Source organism: Eurosta solidaginis, chromosome 5, assembly GCF_040869045.1.
Source record: "Eurosta solidaginis isolate ZX-2024a chromosome 5, ASM4086904v1, whole genome shotgun sequence".
NCBI classification, from domain to species: Eukaryota; Metazoa; Arthropoda; class Insecta; order Diptera; family Tephritidae; genus Eurosta; species Eurosta solidaginis.
The window spans coordinates 243,145,528-243,165,281 of record NC_090323.1 but is presented as its reverse complement, the minus strand read 5'-3'; the positions used below and the strand labels follow the sequence as shown (position 1 = coordinate 243,165,281).

Genomic DNA, 19,754 nt, shown 5'->3' with positions numbered 1-19,754 from the left:
TCGGTTGTATGGATGATATATGCTATAGTGGTCCGATCCGCTCAGTACCGGCAAATGAGCAATTGGACACCTAAATATGTCACCTCACCAAATTTTATCAAAATATCTCAAAAATTTAGTGCTAGACAGACAGGCAGACCGACTCAAGCTCGTCATCCTGATCATTTAGGTATACTTATTGGTGGGTCTCCCTCTTCTCCTCTAAGAAGTTACAATATTCAGATTCGTGATAAACTTAGTATACAATTTTATTATCATGAAAGGTATAAAAACGTCCCAAAGTAATAGTTTTGTGTGCAATTATACTTGCTTAGAAAAAGTTACTACGGAAGGCTTATGACCTCTTTGAACGAACCGTTTTTTGGTCTATTTGTGGGTGTTCAACAAGCTGTTTCGGGCAGGTAATGAAGCCAACATCAGTCGATTGAACTAACAGGCAGCTTCTTACTGGTGTTAGGACTTAGCCGAATGCCACAGCGTAATACTATCTAGTTGAAAGGCTGGAAAAAGCAGTGCCTCAACTCATAACTGTGGCGATAAAAGATCACAGGCAGATATCTGTCGAAACTTGGAGGTTTGAAGATGCTTAATATCATCGTCAGAATTTTGCGGGATAGGTCAAATAAATCACTGCCTCTCTTTGATTCAGCAAGTACACTGTTGTTATGTTAATAGAGCTGAACAATGTAAGGCCATTGAAAAAATTAAAGGGACTTTTCCCAAGGCACCAAATGCAAGGGATGAGTATCATCGGGAGTGAATACGGAGGACACACTGAATCTATTGCCGCATCAGAACAGTAAAATTCCAACTCGTTCTCCAAATAAACACGGAGGCGTAGTATGTGTTATACCCACAGAAAAAATATGAAGTAGTCGCAATATTTGAAATGTTGTACAGTAATTCAAACAAAGATTTTCGATGCTATCGGTATTTTTGGATAAACTTCTTAGCACTATTTGAATAAAAATACCCCACGAAAAATTAAAAATATCGAAAATATTATTTTGTTGAGATGGGAATGCTTTTTCAGCATATGACGAATTCTATCTCTGACAAACAACAAAATTTGTGCCAAACACATGAAAGTGGAATTACCTTCTTTTTATGTATCATGCAGCGTCATTACTAAACAAAGTTGGGGGGTGATTGGAAACACGTTCTTTCCAACATCCCAAAACATGTTTTGCTGTGTTGACCGGATACTAATACATTCCGGCAGGTTTAAAAGCAATATAATTGAAAAATATATGTTCCTAATTTTGTTAAGTTATGCTGGGAACATTGGAGGTTTGGAGTAGCGTCCTTTCCAACCTCCCTTCAAAGAGTGGCTCCCAGAATCGTCCGTTTGCCATGCTAATAATCGGAATCACTTGGCATTCCGACAGTATACTTAATAGTATTAAGTAATCAATTGTAATAATGAATTGTATTGAGTAGTTTAAGTTTAAGGACTAAACAGCCGTTATAATAAATATATAAAATAAAACCAAATATTTCGTAGGGGCAGAGGAAAGAAGTTCGTTAAAGCAGCAAATGGCTCTATGTGAAAGGCACATTTTTATTATTGCAATAAAGAAAAAACCAACTCATTTCATAGAGCTTCTGTGTGAAATTGGTATTAAACTCTCCACATTACCAAATCAAAGCTTTCAGCGTGCCTTGAGAAAAATTATTATTGTCTTAGTTAATTTTTGATATTTTATAAATTTCTATATATGCTAAAGGAAATTAAGTAAGTTTAGCCTAGCAAAATTTTTTTTCGTGTAAAAATGTAAATATAAATATTCAAGTTTTTAAACACAATTTCTTAATAGTAATATAAAAAAATTTGTTGCATTTGTATTTGTAACGAACAGAACATTTTTTCTTTTTACTCAAATTCACTTTATATGTTTTACTAGATTTCAACCTATCAGCGGCAAGTTCTTCACGCATTTCAAATTTAGCATTCAAATATCTATTTGGCAGACCATTAGTCAATCATTTGGTAGTTTTAAAGAAACTCACACACGTTCATATTAATATACACTTGTACGCTTTAACATAAAAACCTACGAAACTGCGTAACTGGAATAGAGTGAGCTTGAGTCGCCGTGAGCTATTCGGTTTTTTACACGAATCTTTAAGCAAAGTCCAACGAAATTTTGAGTTTTAATTATACGTAGATATATTTATATACGTATATGTATATCCTATGCATGCGAATGAACATACATATAAAGAACTAGAAAAAGTTTTTTTTTTCGTATTTTTACTCTTCTTTTCTACAAAATTTTTTTTTTTACTTTTATTTTTATTTGTTATTAACTAAATATTTCTAGTATACAAATTATTGCTTGTTTTCTTTTCAAGCCCACACCTTCAACTTCATGGAGTAAAAAGAAGAACAATCGAAAGTTTTTATTCGATTTTGAACTGCAGATCTTAAAAACTTTCTTCTAATTGCTAGTATTCATAGTTGGGTTCAGTGGACAAAAATCTTATTTCCACCACTATTATAAATTTAGTGGTAGTAAAAAATATTTCACTATCAATAATAAATTTAATGATTCTGCCTCAAGTCGAGCTAAGAAGAATTTGGTTAATAATGCCATAGTGTGCCAAGCTTCATGCTGCAATTGTATGTGTAATGGGTATTGCTATTCTGCTCGAATATTACATTTCCCCCTATCAATATTACCAATTCATTTTTTCTTCATTCCCTTCTCATTCTACTTCTGCATCTCCCCCTCACTCCCAAACCCATTCCCATAGATGAATGGATTTGCAACTCTTTGTTTCGAGAGAGCGCTGTCAAAGTGCACATTTTTGCCAATGATGCCACTCCGAATAAAAGTGAATAGATCTGAATATAGGGATTTTTGACATACATTTCGGTGATTTTATAGTTTCAGTAATTTAATAAAATGATAGTCGAAAAATATTAAACTATTAAAACTTATTTTACAATAATACGACTAGTTAGAGTTAAATATAAATAAATCTAAGTAAAATTTACATTTGGATTAAATTAATTAGTCAAATATTGTAACGCATTTAAATCACAGTGGAAACCAAATATTCTTTTGAAGTTTGAATAAATTGGACCTAGGATATAATAGTAAACATTATTTAGTGGATAGGGCTTATCGTACATGTCTGACGTTCCAGGTTCTGTTATCCAAATCGATTGGTTGCATCGGGACTTCATATTTACAAAACTTGTTTTTAGTGATAACTTTTGAATGGGAAATAATATTTACTCTCCGCCTTCGATCTAATAATGTTTACACTAAAACAAGTATTTTTATATTTTTTCCCATAATTTTTGATGAATGATTTTCTACAGTTGTAGGTCAAACTAAAGTTTACCGAAATTTTTGACCCGTTTTTCGTTTTAGCTGGCACATTTTTTGCTCTGGCACCCGCTTCAGCTGGCGCGAAGGATTTATCTGTGATTGTTGCCAGCACAAATTCCAGATAAATCACTCGTGAGAGCGCAAAAAATGAGAGAGTTTCGTATCTTTGCCCATTCCCATTACCGCTCCCACTTCCATTCTCACTCTCAATCCAACTCACATTACCACTCCAACTTCCACACTTCTACTACTACTCTCACTCTCGCTCGATATCTACATCTTCCACCTCAATTTCCTCATATATGCAATCTCTATTGGTCGCTTGCTTCAAATAACTGCGGTAATTTATAAATAGAATGCATAAAAATTTTGAGCTAAACAGACCCGGATTTTTGGCAAAATGAAATTTATATTAACTAGGAGCGTGGCGCCCGCCTACTTTTTCAAAATTTTTGTATGTGGAAGTTTCGTCAAGGTCGGTTGGTTACTTTGAACGCCCATAGGACACACATTTTTTTATCAGATATAAATTATGTTCTCCATCAAAATATACATACGAATGTATAAGGCATATGCACACCATGGCGTATGAGTAACTGTTTTGTTCTACGCTCGTAGGACTCAATTGACCTGTTAATAGTAGAGAGCTCTGTAAGTATCGAGTATCGATATAGCAAACATCTTTTGCGCGGTTACGGCTGCAATTCATTGAAATGGACACTTAATAAAATGCAAAATTGTAGGCGATGTCGAAAATATTCCCCTAAATGGCCGACATGGCCACCACATTTCGCAGATCCCGCGATATTTTAAGAGAAGAAGTGATGCTCATTATAATGCATGGGTAATGTCCAAAGTTATTGTTGAGTGCAAACGGGGGCCTAAAAGGGGAAAAAATGTTATCGTTGACAAGATAAAAAAAAAAAACAGAAGTATAACCACAAAAAGCGCTCTAAAACAGGACACATTGTAAAACGTTTTAAATGCCGGCATACGTGATGATGCTTTGCTTGGTTGAAAAACGTTGCAAGTAACATGTAAGCATTGAACACAAAACGGTTTCAACTGAAAAAATTGTGAAACAGTCAATTTTTTGTATGCATCTCTTTGTTGTCATGTTTTTTCTTTCTAGTACGTTTGCTCTCTCAGTGAGCATGCATACTCAGCTTTGCAACTACTTTTCTATGTATAGGCCTGTATTATTGCCGGAAGTATTCAAAAGCACCAGGAAGGCATGCATACATCCATATGCACGACTCGTAATTACAATAGCACTAATTCTGCATTGTGAGTCGGTAAAATTGGATAGATCAGTCCCGCCATTTTGTATGGATGCTTAAAAAAATGAGCACGACGCAAATTGAAAGAGAAGCTCGTCCTAAATCTCCTTGAAGGTAAATCGCGCCAAGTATTTATTATTATTACTAGCTTTACCCGGCGTGCGTTGTAACGCCCGAGATCGAATGGATGTTGCGTTATTTTCTCTGTTTTGTTTGTTGATAATTTAATTTATTGTTCTGTAAAATGAATTTAATTTTGTACGCATATTTGGTGAAATTTTCTGTTAAAACATATTATTCTTGTATCTTATTGTAATGCATGTGGGTACACAATAGTTTTGGTTTATTCGTTCGGTGCAAAGATAAATAAATTTTTTAGTGTTCCAACTCTAGAGCAAGCAACATATAGCTGGCCATGGGAAAAGCACGGACTCTCTAAATTTAAGCCTGCAACAGTAAGCGATTTTCCCTTTGCTTTGTTGATTGTAATTGCAAAAGCAAGGCGTACAGGAAACTGTAAGCGCTTGAAATTGAATGGCAAATTTGTAGGAATCATTGGGATTCGTGGATGAGCACATCTTTACATTTGCTTTTACCGCTGATGATTGTTGCTTTGATTACATTCGGCATTAATTTCTAAACGCAAAGTCTGGTTCCATTGCATAATTTTGGTGGGTTTAAATTCCGAAGAAGCATGATTGGTGTGCCAATTTTCAAAGTTGATAATTCATAATTTTATTTTCATCTGTAACTGTGTCGATCGATTTATATTTCGTCACTTCACCAGGAAATTGGTTTTGAATGCGATCATTGATTTTGTTATCATGTTAATTTTTGGTAGCTAAGATAGTTCGTTCGCATAGCCAAAAAACAAAAATATTTAAATTTAAAATTCTTAATTCTGAAAAATGAAAAACTTTCGTCTTGATCGAAGGAACCTAGAGCCAAAATTTGGTGATGATCGAAGTATGGCAAACACGTTTTCATAGGGGACACACACACAGAATTTGATTTTTATAGAAGATGTAGATAGACTGAAGCTAAACAATTTTTTTAACAGCGGCAGATTACTAAACGTCCAAAAGGCATAACAGCCAAACTCAACAATGCAGTCAGACTTTAGGTGTTAAAATAACTTAAGTTTGTACGGCAGCCATAGTTTTACCCCATTCCACATTTTACTGAAGGTGTTTAGGACTTAACGTCACATAGCTCCTTACCAATTTTAATTATCCTACCATTACGACATCCAGATATGTGCAGTATAATATATTCCATTTGTATGGGAGGTGCCACGCCCCCCTTTTTCCCAATTCCGCATTTTCTTGGTGGTGTTAGAGATTGACCTCATATAACTCCTTACTGAATTTCAATGTTCTGGCATGTATACCTTGAAAGTTATGCAGTACCAAAGATTCCATTTGTATGGGAGGTGCCACGCCCCTTTTATATATCGAGTATCGATATAGCAAACATATTTTTCGCGGTTAGGGCTGCAATTCTTTGATATGGACACTTAACAAAATGCAAAATTGTAGGTGATGTCGAAAATATTCCCCTAAATGGCCACATGGCCACCACATTTAGCAGATCCCGCAATATTTTAAAAGAAGAAGTGATGCTCATTATAAAAAATAAATAAATAAATGTAAAACGCGATAACCTCTGAGTAGATTTAAGTCCGAGCTTTTCTTCCAATTTGCGTCGTGTTCCTCTTGATTTTCCCTAAAAATTGGCCGGACGGGACCTACATGTTTATGCCTACTCCGAACGGCATCTGCAAGGCAGATAAGTTTTCACCGAGAGCTTTTCATGGGAGAAATACACTCGGAGTGCTTCCCAAACACTGCCGAAGGCGACCCCGCTTAGACAAATTTTCTTCTAATTGTAAAAACTTGTTTCTAAAATTTTTGATGTAGCTTTGCCCGGGGCGTGAACCCAGGATCTTCGGTGTGGTTGGCGGAGCACGCTACCATCACATCACAGCGGCCGCTGTTTTTATATAAAATATGATTAAAAGGGTCGTAAAGTAGAATAATAAGCTATATTTTAGGAAAAAACTGTTTTGTATAAATGATATTTCACTTATCAAGTTTTATTGTAAGAGGGAATTGTGACACATTTTTTTTAATGTACGGCACCTATTTTGATCAAGCATTACGCAACTCTTCTAGAGCCTCAAAAAAAAAAATAAATCCCTTGTAACGAAAAAGTAATTTATTTGAAATAAACTGTACAATTGAAACTCACGCTTAGTATATAATGTTCGGTTACACCCGAACGTAGACATCGTTACTTGTTTTAATTAGCTCTGAGATAAAAAAATATTTTGCCGTTCAGCAAGTGGGCCTAAGACGATAAAGAAAAATCAAAGAGTTCTCAAATTTAAACGTGAAGTTAAAGTGTATTAACATACCAAGCTATTGACATAACATGCATATCGCAAGCATGCTTAAAACTTTTTCCACCTGAGCAAAGAGCATAAATACAATAAGAGCCGTCACTCGTTATTTTGTGGCGAGTATCTCACTGGAAATTGAAAAAATTGATGCCGAATGTTTTCTGAGAGAGACATTTTTATTTGTCTCGCATTTATCCATGCCGTGTAGGCTTCTTGTGCAGCTGAGATTTTTGGGAAGAGAATTAAATAAATACAGTCGAAAAATAAGCACAAATACCCCACGAAAATGTATAGAAGACATTTATAAACATCTCGCCCAAAAAAGAAGTAGCGACTACCTCTCAGTATACATCGAGTAAATGCCAAAAAAATAACGAGTGACGGCTCTTATTGTATTTATCCTCTTTGACCTGAGTATTCATGAACTGTTCATACTTTTTCACCCATACAGCATACATGCTTCGTGTGTGCATACAACTCTTTTTAACTGGGTGATAAAAGTTATTCGCAATAGCTCTTCAATTTATGCTTTCTCTATCTAAAACTTAATTTATGCATGCAAACTTATCCCCTACGTGGAAAGTTTACATTTTAAAGCTTTTTGACAAATAGTTCGAACAAATTATGAAAGAATTTTCAACAATATAACTGCTCTTTTTTTTAAGTTTTACTTACAAAATTTTGTTGCTTCCACTTGAAATTCATCGCTCCAAATCTCAAATCTCTTTATTAGTTCGTTTATCGCAACCTATATAAAAAATAAAAAAAAAACAAGTAAGGAAGGCTAAGTTCGTGTGTAACCGAACATTACATACTCAGTTGAGAGCTGTGGAGACAAAGTAAGGGAAATCACCATGTTGTAAAAGGAACCTAGGGTAACCCTGGAATTTGTTTGTATGACATGTGTATCAAATGGAAGGTATTAAAGAGTATTTTAAGAAGAAGTTGGCCATAGATCTATAGATGGACGCCATTTAGGGATATCGCCATAAAGGTGGACCAGGCCTAACCCGAGAATTTGTTTGTATGATATGGGTATCAAATGAAAGGTGTTAATGAGTATTTTAAAAGGGCGTGGGTCTTAGTTCTATAGGTGAACGTCTTTTCGAGATATCGCCATAAACGTGGACCAGGAGTGACTATAGAATTGGTTTGTACTATATGGGTATCAAATGAAATGTGCTAATGAGTATTTTAAAAGGGCGTGGGTCTTAGTTCTATAGGTGGACGTCTTTTCGAGATATCGCCATAAACGTGGACCAGGGGTGACTCTAGAATTTGTTTGTACTATATGGGTATCAAATGAAAGGTGTTAATGAGTATTTTAGAAGGGAGTGGGCCTTCGTTCTATAGGTGGACGCCTTTTCGGAATATCGTTATAAAAGTGGACCTGGGTTGACTCTAGAATGCGTTTGTACAATATGGGTGTCAAACGAAAAGTGTAATAAGTGTTTTAAAAGGGAGTGGGCCTTTGTTCTATGGGTGGACGCCTTTTCGGGATATCGCCATAAACGTGGACCAGGGGTGACTCTAGAATGCGTTTGTACAATATGGGTATCAAATGAAAGTCGTTAATGAGTATTTTAAAAGGGCGTGGGTCTTAGTTCTATAGGTGAACGCCTTTTCGAGATATCTCCATAAAGGTAGACCAGGGGTGACACTAGAATTTGTTTGTACGATATGGGTATCAAATGAAAGGTGCTAATGAGTGTTTTAAAAGGGAGTGGGCCTTAGTTCTATAGGTGGACGCCTTTTCGAGATATCGCCATAAAGGTAGACCAGGGGACTCTAGAATTTGTTTGTACGATAAGGGTATCAAATGAAAGGTGTTAATAAGTAGTTTAAAACGGCGTGGGTCTTAGTTCCTTAGGTGAACGCCTTTTCGAGGTATCTCCATAAAGTGGACCAGAGGTGACTCTAGAATTTGTTTGTACGATATGGGTATCAAATGAAAGTCGTTAATGAGTATTTTAAAAGGGCGTGGGTCTTAGTTCTATAGGTGAACGAACGCCTTTTCGAGATATCTCCATAAAGGTAGACCAGGGGTGACACTAGAATTTGTTTGTACGATATGGGTATCAAATGAAAGGTGTTAATGAGTATTTTAAAAGGGCGTGGGTCTTAGTTCTATAGGTGGACGTATTTTCGAGATATCGCCATAAACGTGGACCAGGGGTGACTCTAGAATTTGTTTGTACTATATGGGTATCAAATGAAAGGTGTTAATGAGTATTTTAGAAGGGAGTGGGCCTTAGTTCTATAGGTGGACGCCTTTTCGGAATATCGTTATAAAAGTGGACCTGGGTTGACTCTAGAATGCGTTTGTACAATATGGGTATCAAATGAAAGGTGCTAATGAGTATTTTAAAAGGGAGGGAGCCTTAGGTCTATAGGTGGACGCCTTTTCGAGATATCGCCATAAAGGTGGACCAGGGGACTCTACAATTTGTTTGTACGATATGGGTATCAAATGAAAGGTGTTAATAAGTATTTTAAAAGGGCGTGGATCTTAGTTCTATAGGTGGACGCCTTTTCGAGATATCGCCATAAAGTGGACCAGAGGTGACTCTAGAATTTGTTTGTACGATATGGGTATCAAATGAAATGTGTTAATGAGTATTTTAAAAGGGCGTGGGTCTTAGTTCTATAGGTGGACGCCTTTTCGAGATATCGCCATAAACGTGGACCAGGGGTGACTCTAGAATTTTTTTGTACTATATGGGTATCAAATGAAAGGTGTTAATGAGTATTTTAAAAGGGCGTGGGTCTTAGTTCTATAGGTGGACGCCTTTTCGAGATATCGCCATAAAGGTGGGCCAGGGGTGACTCTAGAATTTTTTTGTACGATATGGGTATCAAATGAAAGGTGTTAATGAGTATTTTAAAAAGGCGTGGGCCTTAGTTCTATAGGTGGACGCCTTTTCGAGATATCGACATAAAGTGGACCAGAGGTGACTCTAGAATTTATTTGTACGATATGGGTATCAAATGAAAGGTGTTAGTGAGTATTTTAAAAAGGAGTGGGCCTTAGTTCTATATGTGGACGCCTTTTCGAGATATCGCCATAAACGTGGACCAGGGGTGACTCTAGAATGTGTTTGTACGATATGGGTATCAAATTAAAGGTATTAATGAGGGTTTTAAAAGGGAGTGGCCCTTAGTTGTATATGTGAAAGCGTTTTCGAGATATCTACCAAAATGTGGACCAGGGTGATCCAGAACACCATCTGTGGGGTACCGCTTATTTATTTATATATGTAATACCACGTACAGTATTCCTTCCAAGATTCCAAGGGCTTTTGATTTCGCCCTGCAAAACTTTTTCATTCTCTTCTACTTAATATGGTAGGTGTCACACCCATTTTACCAAGTTTTTTTCTAAAGTTATATTTTGCGTCAATAGACCAATACAATTACCATGTTTCATCCCTTTTTTCGTATTTGGTATATAGTTATGGCATTTTTTTCATTTTTCGTAATTTTCGATATCGAAAAAGTGGGCGTGGTCATAGTCGGATTTCGGCCATTTTTTACACCAATACAAAGTGAGTTCAGATAAGTACCTGAACTGAGTTGAGTAAAGATATATCGATTTTTGCTCAAGTTATCGTGTTAACGGCCGAGCGGAAGGACAGACGGTCGACTATGTATAAAAACTGGGCGTGGCTTCAACCGATTTCGCCCTTTTTCACAGAAAATAGTTGTCGTCCTAGAAGCTAAGCCTCTACCAAATTTCACAAGGATTGGTTAATTTTTGTTCGACTTATGGCATTAAAATCATCCTAGACAAATTAAATGAAAAAGGGCGGAGCCACGCCTATTTTGAAATTTTCTTTTATTTTTGTATTTTGTTGCACCATATCATTACTGGGGTTGAATGTTGGCATAATTTACTTATATGCTGTAAAGATATTAACTTTTCTTTTAAAATTTTAATTTAAAAAAAATTTTTTTTAAAAAGTGGGCGTGGTCGTTTTCCGATTTTGCTAATTTTTATTAAGCAGACATAAAGTAATAAGAGTAACGTTCCTGCCAAATTTCATCATGATATCTTCAACGACTGCCAAATTACAGCTTGCAAAACTTCTAAATTACCTTCATTTAAAAGTGGGCGGTGCCACGCCCATTGTCCAAAATTTTACTAGTTTTTTATTCTGCGTCATAGGCTCAACTCACCCACCAAGTTTCATCGCTTAATGCGTATTTGGTAATGAATTATCGCACTTTTTCGATTTTTCGAAATTTTCGATATCGAAAAAGTGGGCGTGGTTATTGTCCGATATCGTTCATTTTAAATAGCGATCTGAGATGAGTGCCCAGGAACCTACATACCAAATTTCATCAAGATACCTCAAAATTTACTCAAGTTATCGTGTTAACGGGCAGACGGACGGACGGACGGACGGACATGGCTCAATCGAATTTTTTTTCGATACTGATGATTTTGATATATGGAAGTCTATATCTATCTCTATTCCTTTATACCTGTACAACCAACCGTTATGCAATCAAAGTTAATATACTCTGCGAGCTCCGCTCAACTGAGTATAAAAACATATAAATTATCCCGAAAAAAGTTTTAAATCATTGGTTGTCCCCACTAATCTTAGCCAAATTAAAATCGAAAATACAACTCGTTCTTTTCATTACTATCTCCATTAGTTTTCGTGTTCCTTTTTGTACTATAGTTTTTGTTTTTTTTTTTGTTTTTTTTTGAACTAAGAATCATTTTTTGATTTATTTTATTTCCTCTATTTTCGTCAAAAATTGTAAGCCTAATTTCTTTGATTGTTTGGTCTCGACTTCTTTGGGTTTTCAATTTTTGCTGCGTATTTTATTTAATTGGCAGTCCTTGAACTTGACTTAAAGTACGCATTCACGCATACAATCAGGCATCACATACACATACTTACGTTCATACAAAAAAAGAAACAATTATTACTACATTTCTACGAGTGTACAAAACATTTTTGGGTTCCAATTTAACAACAATCTTCACTCATAGATTTGTTATACATTTCTGAAGTCACTCGTCAGTTAATCACGCAATCTTTAAACAAGTGCAGAGTTTTACTGGCAGATACATACATATACATTTGGGTGGGTCGATTTGTATGGACGAACGTTAACCGGTAGCGCGCCATCGATTTTTCGATAGGATTTGGGCTCAGGAAAAAAGTTCCACTACGCATACCCAAAAAAATAATTGTCGAGCCTGCGAAATTTAATTTTTTTGACTTTTTTTCGACTTTGATTTTTAAGGTTTTTTTCATGTCCTACTAAAAAAATTTTCATATGTATACCTTGTCAGACCCAAAAATGTCGGACAGGGTGTACATGAAAATTTTACAATCAAATGAAAATTTGTTTAGTAGGTCATGAAAAAACTTTAAAAAGCAAAGTCGGAAAAAGATCAAAAATATGAAATTTCGCAGGCCCGAAAAGTATTTGTTTTTTTGGGTATGCGTAGTGAAACTTTCTTTCCTGAGCCCAAATCCTATCGAAAAATCGATGGCGCGATATCGGTTAATAAATCGACCCAGTCTAATATACACACATAGAAACATATAAGCAGAAATACAGATATATATGTGTATTAAAAAATAAATATGTCCTCTGTATCGCGTAGAGCAGCTTGGAGAATAAAAACTGTGCCGGTATCATACATACATACATACTTATTACGTAGAGATTAAAAAACTGCGGAGAACCGCAGACTAATTTGTATGTGCCGCGAAACTAAGAATAAGCATCTAGACACCTCTACGTTCGCGTGTAATCGAACAATATATACTCAGCGTGAGTTTTAATTGTACATTTCATTCCATATAGATTACTCTTCTAATCCTACTAAGGCACATTCTTGACAATAAGTATTATCAAAAGAGTGTGTGGCTGTTAACAAATATCTTATAACTTTAAACGAGCAATTCTTGTTTGTTTGTATAGCCGGACGATCTCGGGAACGGCTCAACCGATTTAAATGAAATTTAACACAGAGATAATGTATCACCTTCTAAGACTTTCTACCTAGGGGTTGCCACTCAGAATGTTTCACAAGGTGGCCACCTTTTCGAAATTAAAAAAAAATTGCATGAGATATGCCGATATGGGTATCAGACGAAAGGTATTTCACTCCGCATTACAATAGGGACATTTTTTAGTAGGGTTGCCATTTAGGGTTGCCACCTATTCGAAATAAAAAAAAATTGCATGAGATATGCCGCTATGGGTATCAAACGAAAGGTATTTCACTCCGCATTACAATAGGGACATTTTTGAGTAGGGTTGCTATGTAGGGTTGCCACCTATACGAAATTTAAAAAATTTCATGAGATATGCCGATATGGGTATCAAACGAAAGGTATTTCACTCCGCATTACAATAGGGAAATTTTTGAGTGGGGTTGCCGTTTAGGGTTGCCACCTATTCGAAGTTAAAAAAAAAATTGCATGAGATATGCCGATATGGGTATCAAACGAAAGATATTTCACTCCGTATTGCAATAGGGTCATTTTTGAGTAGGGTTGCCATTTAGAGTTTCCACTTATTCGAAATTAAAAAAAAAATTGCATGAGATATGCCGCTATGGGTATCAAATGAAAGGTATTTCACTCCGCATTACAATAGGGACATTTTTGAGTAGGGTTACCATTTAGGGTTGGGGTTGTTAGACGAAATAGTACTCTACTTACTCATATTCTATTAAAGCTTTAAACGAGAACATTAAAGTTAAAAATATTCGTAAAAAAATCTTACACATGATTCGACTTAATTTTCTAAATTTCACACACGCTAATAAAATTGAAATGCAATATCAAGGCACCGTGGCAAATTCTAGCAAAATATATTTAAATGCATATTTTTGGCAAATATGAAATGAATAATTGAAATTTCTCACAGATTATCATTAGAAAGATTTCTCGCCATAGTAAAAAGATATCTCACCATAGTAATTTGCTACCGTTGAACACTAGAGGCATATGTTCAATTTGAAAACGACATCTAACCATTTAACTACTTACCAACAGATGGCGCTTAGGGAAGTAAGTTGACATTTAATTAAACTAACTGATAGTTGTCATTCGTGAGATTTACAAGTTTTTGGAATGTAATAAAATTGTGAGACTTTCATAGTGTATAACTAAAAAAATTTTTGAAATTAATAATTCGGCGATGATGACATGTAGAAGAAAGTATGTTATGCGGCATACTAGAAGATTGCCGAACAAAGCTCGGTCGCCCAAGTACTATTTCATTGTAAGCGAAATATGTGTACCAACTTATGTATACATCAACGCTGCTTCGAGTTACGGCTCCAAAAAAGTGAGATATTGTTTGAGCAAAAAAGGGGCGGTGTCACACACACTGCTGACAGGCTGCAGGCCTGTCAAAACACCGCGGCCACAACTGCCGTGGAATGTTTCCTTATGGCGCTAGAGCATCATCTTCACAATGAGGCGGGAAAACTTAACATAATAAAAACAAGTAAGGAAGGCTAAGTTCGGGTGTAACCGAACATTACATACTCAGTTGAGAGCTATGGTGACAAAATAAGGAAAATCACCATGTAGGAAAATGAACCTAGGGTAACCTTGGAATGTGGTTGTATGACATGTGTATCAAATGAAAGGTATTAAAGAGTATTTTAAGAGAGAGTAGGCCATAGTTCTATGGATGGACGCCATTTAGGAATATCGCCATAAAGGTGGACCAGGGCTGACTCTAGAATTTGTTTGTACGATATGGGTATCAAATGAAAGGTGTTACTGAGCATTTTAAGAGGGAGTGGGCCTTAGGTCTATCGGTGGACGCCCTTTCGAGATATCGCCATTAAGGTGGACCAGGGGTGACTCTAGAATGTGTTTGTAGGATATGGGTATCAAATGAAAGGTGGTAATGAGTATTTTAAAAGGGAATGGGCTTTAGTTCTATAGGTGAACGCCTTTTCGAGAAATCGCCATAAAGGTGGACCAGGGGTGACTCTAGAATATGTTTGTACGATATGGGTATCAAAGGAAAGCTGTTAATGAGTATTTTGAAAAGGAGTGATCCTTAGTCCATAGGTGGCCGCCGTTTCGAGATATCGCCATAAAGGTGGACCAGGGGTGTCTCTAGAATGTGTTTGTAGTATCAAATGAAAGGTGGTAATGAGTATTTTAAAAGGGAATGGGCTTTAGTTCTATAGGTGAACGCCTTTTCGAGAAATCGCCATAAAGGTGGAACAGGGGTGACTCTAGAATGTGTTTGTACGATATGGGAATCAAATGAAAGGTGTTACTGAGCATTTTAAGAGGGAGTGGGCATTAGGTCTATAGGTGGACGCCTTTTCGAGATATTGCCATTAGGGTGGGCCAGGGGTGACTCTAGAATGTTTGTACGATATGGGTATAAAACGAAAAGTGTTACTGAGCATTTTAAGAGGGAGTGGGCAATAGGTCTATAGGTGGACGCCTTTTCGAAATGTCGCCATTAGGGTGGGCCAGGTGTGACTCTAGAATGTGTTTGTATGATATGGGTATCAAATGAAAGATGGTAATGAGTATCTTAAAAGGGAGTAATCCTTAGTTCTATAGGTGGACGCCTTTTCGATATATCGCCATAAAGGTGGACCAATGGTGACTCTAGAATGTTTGTACGATATGGGTATCAAACGCAAGGTGTTACTGAGCATTTTAAGAGGGAGTGGGCATTAGGTCTATAAGTGGACGCCTTTTCGAGATATCGTCATTAGGGTGGGCCAGAGGTGACTCTAGAATGTGTTTGTACGATATGGGTATCAAACGAAAGGTGTTACTGAGCGTTTTAAGAGGGAGTGGGCATTAGGTCTATAGGTAGACGTCTTTTCGAGATATCGCCATTAGTGTGGGCCAGGGGTGACTCTATAATGTTTGTGCGATATGGGTATCAAACGAAAGGTGTTACTGAGCATTTTAAGAGGGAGTGGGCATTAGGTCTATATGTGGACGCCTTTTCGAGATATCGCCATTAGGGTGGGCCAGGGGTGACTCTAGAATGTGTTTGTACGATATGGGTATCAAATGAAAGGTGGTAATGAGTATTTTAAAAGGGAGTAATCCTTAGTTCTATATGTGGACGCCTTTTCGAGATATCGCCATAAAGGTGGACCAGGGTGACTCTAGAATGTTTGTACGATATGGGTATCAAACGAAAGGTGTTACTGAGCATTTTAAGAGGGAGTGGGCATTAGGTCTATAGGTGGACGCCTTTTCGAGATATCGCCATAAAGGTGGACCAAGGTTGACTCTAGAATGTTTGTACGATATGGGTAGCAAACGAAAGGTGTGACTGAGCATTTTAAGAGGGAGTGGGCATTAGGTCTATAGGTGGACGCCTTTTCGAGATATCGCCATTAGGGTGGGCCAGGGGGACTCTAGAATGTTTGTACGATATGGGTATCAAACGAAATGTGTTACTGAGAATTTTAAGAGGGAGTGGGCATTAGGTCTATAGGTGGCCTTTTCGAGACATCGCCAATAGGGTGGGCCAGGGGTGACTCTAGAATGTTTGTACGATATGGGTATCAAACGAAAGGTGTTACTGAGCATTTTAAGAGGGAGTGGACATTAGGTCTATAGGTGGACGCCTTTTCGAGATATCGCCATTAGGGTGGGCCAGAGGTGACTCTAGAATGTTTGTACGATATGGGTATCAAACGAAAGGTGTTACTGAGTATTTTAAGAGGGAGTGGGCATTAGGTCTATAGGTGGACGCCTTTTCGAGATATCACCATTAGGGTGGGCCAGGGGTGACTCTAGAATGTGTTTGTACGATATGGATACCAAATTAAAGGTATTAATGAGGGTTTTAAAAGCGAGTGGCCCTTAGATGTATATGTGAAGGTGTTCTCGCGATATCGACCAAAATGTGGACCAGGTGATCCAGAAAATCATCTGTCGGGTACTGCTAATTTATTTATATATGCAATACCACTAACAGTATTCCTGCCAAGATTCCAAGGGCTGTTGATTTTGCCTTGTAGAACTTTTTCATTTTCTTCTACTTAATATGGTAGGTGTCACACCCATTTTACAAAATTTTTTCCAAAGTTATATTTTGCGTCAATAAACCAATCCAGTTACCATGTTTCATCCCTTTTTTCGTATTTGGTATAGAGTTATGGCATTTTTTTCATTTTTCGTAATTTTCGATATCGATAAAGTGGGCGTGGTTATGGTCGGATTTCGGCTATTTTTTATACCGAGATAAAGTGAGTTCAGATAAGTAGGTGGGCTAAGTTTAGTAAAGATATATCGGTTTTTGCTCAAGTTATTGTGTTAACAGCCGAGCGGAAGGACAGACGGTGGACTGTGTATAAAAACTGGGCGTGGCTTCCACCGATTTCGGCCATTTTCACAGAGGACAGTTACCGTCATAGAATCTATGTACCTACCAAATTTGAGAAGGATTGGTAAATTTTTGTTCGACTTATGGCATTAAAAGTATTCTAGACAAACTAAATGAAAATGGGCGGAGCCACTCCCATTTTGAAATTTTCTTTTATTTTTGTATTTTGTTGCATCATATCATTACAGGAGTTTAATTTTGACTTAATTTACTTATATACAGTAAAGATATTAAATTTTTTGTTAAAATTTGAATTTAAAAATTTTTTTTTTTAAAAAGTGGGCGTGTTCTTCATCCAATTTTGCTAATTTTTATTTAGCACATATATAGTAATAGTAGCAGCGTTCCTGCCAAATTTCATCATGATATCTTCAACGACTGCCAAATTACAGCTTGCAAAACTTTTAAATTACCTTCTTGTAAAAGTGGGCGGTGCCACGCCCATTGTCCAAAATCTTACTAATTTTCTATTCTGCGTCATAACGTCAACCCATCTGCCAAGTTTCATCGCTTTAATTGCCTTTGGCAATGAATTATCGCATTTTTTCGGTTTTTCGAAATTTTCGATATCGAAAAAGTGGGCGTGGTTATAGTCCGATATCGTTCATTTTGAATAGCGATCTGAGATGAGTGCCCAGGAATCTACATACCAAATTTCATCAAGATAGCTCAAAATTTACTCAAGTTATCGTGTTAACGGACGGACGGACGGACGGACGGACGGACGGACGGACGGACGGACGGACATGGCTCAATCAAATTTTTTTTCGATCCTGATTATTTTGATATATGGAAGTCTATATCTATCTCGATTCCTTTATATATGTACAACCAACCGTTATCCAATCAAACTTAATATACTCTGTGAGCTCTGCTCAACTGAGTATAATAATAATCTAAACGACATGCTGAACAAACAGTTCCTGTTACCTGGATATCCTAACAGATAACTGATTAATGATGCCCCGCTTCTCAGAGATATAAGGGGATATCACCGCAAGCACTACGACGAAATCCGACATCCAAGAACTCAGGCGTTTGAGTCGGACGAGCATAAGGCGATCCTCAGTGGCATTCACAAAGAGTCTGCAAAGACGTATGCCGATAAATGCCTAGCCCCGTATTCACAGTTCAATGCCAGAATCTCGCTGCAGATGAAAGCAGACTTCCCAGGGAGACGCATGTCACTCTGGCACTGCTTTGATTTGGATAATGCCATAGGTTAAACTCTTACTTTTACTTAGCTAAACGGCCAATTAATGGTGACTTATAGCCATAAAACCATAACCAGATGAAACAGCTAATCGAACCAACCTTATGGAAATCAATGTAATCGATTAATGGTGCCATACCATAACGCTAAAGCCATAACCATATCATAGCCAACCAATTGGGGTTTGGTTTCTCGCCATATCCATAACCTAAAAATATTTGAGTTGGTGAATTTAATAACTTTTTGTAGATTTTATTCATTGTTTTGGAGACGTTATGACTAACAGACTTTTTTTGTGGAATATGTTTGTAATTTTTTGCGTTTTCTTTATTTTTATGAAATTTTCACGATTTTTAAGTTAAGGCAACATTAATCGATCACATTGGAGATGGTTATGGATACGGGTATGGTTACGACCTTGGCGTTAGGGTTAATGAAATTTAATTGGCCCTTAACCACGACATATGCAATACTAGTTCTGCATGTTATGTATCTGCATATGTCACCAACCATCTTTTCAATTACAATGTGGAACCACACTTCGTCTAAGCCGACAATATACTTTATGTCCATGTTAAAGGGTGGGTAAACTACAAGATGTTTCATTTAAAAAATGTTGGTTCTTCTGACAAAAAAAGTTTAACTTCACCTCCCCACTTTGTTTGGTTATGAAAAAATGTGTATCAACCTTTTCATAGATTACTTTTGTCTTTTGTCTGTGTCGTTAAGGCGTAAAGTGATTGCAAATTAGAAAGTACCAAATGATAATCGCAAGCCGCTGCCATGAATTGAAACTATTCATTATTCGCGTGCGTATGATGCTTATATGTTACACAAATACATATGTACATATCTCATGCCATAAGCATATTTACTAGTGGGGGTACGGAGTTTCGGGCTAAGGTCAAACGAAACTAGCTTAAACAGGTAAGAAAGGCTAAGTTCGGGTGTAACCGAACATTACATACTCAGTTGAGAGCTGTGGAGACAAAGTAAGGGAATTCACCATGTTGTAAAAGGAACCTAGGGTAACCCTGGAATGTGTTTGAATGACATGTGTATCAAATAGAAGGTATTAAAGAGTATTTTAAGAGGAAATGGGCCATAGATCTATAGATGGACGCCATTTAGGGATATCGCCATAAAGGTGG

General features: G+C 36.9%; 1 protein-coding gene across 9 annotated transcripts in view; it reads left to right on the top strand.

Annotated features, from left to right (window-relative positions):
* Positions 1-19,754, top strand: part of Oatp74D (Organic anion transporting polypeptide 74D) — a 263,055-nt gene that overhangs the window by 45,195 nt on the left and 198,106 nt on the right. The gene's annotated exons all lie outside the window — the stretch shown is intronic.